A 2,316-nucleotide genomic window follows, 5' to 3' on the forward strand; every position below is an offset into this window, starting at 1 on the left:
TACCATATTTCTTCTTGTGTTTCGGGTCATGTACAGATGCGTTGTCTTAATGCAATGCTTGCGCTCTGGCTATAGGATCGCAGTGCCAATGCTTCAGATGGATGTGGCAGGGGTTAATAGCACACGGAATTTTTGACTCAGTTTAACCAAACAGACCAAGCAATCAAGCGTGCCTTAGCGGACTCCCGCGTCGTAATGCACGGCGCGACGTCAGCATGGCAGCAGTGGTGCTGTTGTCACCATGCTCACTATAGCGTGCCTGTGTCTGCAGATAAGCATAAAGGAGCGGTACCGTGTCGGCTGGCAGGGGACCTGTCACTGTGCCGTTAAATATCTTCGGCACTGCTTCGGCAACTCCAGCTGGAATTGCAAGAGAACGGCCACCACTTTCAGAGGCAACTTTGGAGCTGGTAGTGTGGGTTTCTGAACTTGTGAAAAATCTGTGCACAAAAAAATACAATATGCTTTGGGGATTGCACGCACGAAGAACTGTGAGTCAAGACAAAGAGTACAGACACCTCTGATGAGCTCTGAAACATGATGTGATGATCCAAAATGACGTATTCATCGCAACATATGTATGTGATGACACTGAAAACGCTTTTTTAATACCACAAATGCAGTTTTTGACACCGCTCTCAGGAGTTCTGTATTTTTTCGCACATAATGCGACCAGACCGAAACCAGACCAGAAGTTTGCGCCTTGGCCAGACCTCTGTGATAGAACGCAAACTTTGCTGTATTTCTTATTGTTATTTTGTGTGGAAAATAAACCATCATGCGGTCACGATGCATCACTCACTTTCATGATGACAAGATGGCGTCATCGTCATCGTCGTCGTTATCGTCATCACCATCGTCATCACCATCGTCATCGTCATTGTCATCGTCATCGTCATCGTCATCGTCATCGTCATCGTCGTCGTCACCATCATCATTATCACGACCACCACCATTGGCATCACAACCACCACCATCGTCATCACCACCACCATCGAAATCATAATCAAGCATCAGCAACCATAGGCCTTACCATCGCTGTTACCAACAGTGTGACTATCGCCACCACTGCCACCACCATGACAATAAACATCATCAACAACATGGCCACAACATCATCAACATGGCCACCTTCAGAATCATATCTCGAGAACCATGTGCGAGCACGTGAAAGCGATCTTCGCTGATGGTGTAAAGGTTCGAAAGAAAGCCACCATCTGTTTACTACGACAGTAAGTGTGAACGTCCAGTGATATTCTCCAACACGCGTTCGGTTGGGGCCAATTTTAACGCCATAAAATATGTTTTTCAAAATTATTGCCGAACGGCGTGGGATGGCATCATCAAAACTCACAGGCCTTAGGCAATGGAATAGCTGAAATTTTGCTTACAAAATTGGATATATATGGTGGGGTCACTGGCAGGTTAAATTCAGCGCATGGTTGTCAGCGTAGGTAATTTTAAGGGCATCGTTCAGCACGATATGACAACGTACCTTCAGATTAAGTCATACAACTTTGATTGTCTTTGACAACTCGGCTATTGAAATTAGGATTAGGATCAATTTTGTACCATAGTTTACCCACGGATTCACATCAAAGTCAAAAACTTACCACGTAATTGCTGGAAAACTTGCCATGTAAGATAGTTTTTGACGATTTTTTCGAGCTTCTTGACTACAACGACGCAAATGATATCTTAGTTTGCCTCCATGACGGTTAAGGGAAGTTCCTGACCTTAAAGGATCTCAATCAAGGGTTTGCTTTGAGGAGCACGCCGCCAGGGGCAGGGCTTGGCGCCGATTGTAATTCCGAACATCAAATTTATCCGAAGGGTGTTTTGGGTCGTTTTCACGCGCTTATGTTAAATTTGGTCACAAACTCCGTATTAACACAATGACACTTTGCATACAAGTGGTACCTAATTTGGACGGGTTGTGTGTGGAGCAGAGGGGCCGTTTGTGAAGTGGGGGGTTCTGTGGTGAGGTGGCTTGCGCAGCACTGCTGCCGGGCTGCCGCTGTATGCCTGTGCTCCGCCGGCTGCCGTTGTCACGTCTCCTTTCAGAGCGAATTCATCTTGAGGAGTCCATTTCCCAGCATGTCAAATGATGCAAACCAAGACTCAGCACTTTGTGCACCCGACATCAACTCATCCTCATGTGTCCCATAAAGCTAGGATGAAGCGGGTGACCGGGGTATTGGCGGAAAGGTAGGTCCGATAAGGTACCATGAACGGCTTCTCCCCGTACATGGTTGTGTGCCCATAAGCACGGCACTCCACCTGTATCGGTGAGCTGACGATAATATTTAAACGGGG

Source organism: Pollicipes pollicipes, unplaced genomic scaffold, assembly GCF_011947565.3.
Source record: "Pollicipes pollicipes isolate AB1234 unplaced genomic scaffold, Ppol_2.1 Scaffold_4295;HRSCAF=5057_pilon_pilon_pilon, whole genome shotgun sequence".
Lineage (NCBI taxonomy): Eukaryota > Metazoa > Arthropoda > Thecostraca > Pollicipedomorpha > Pollicipedidae > Pollicipes > Pollicipes pollicipes.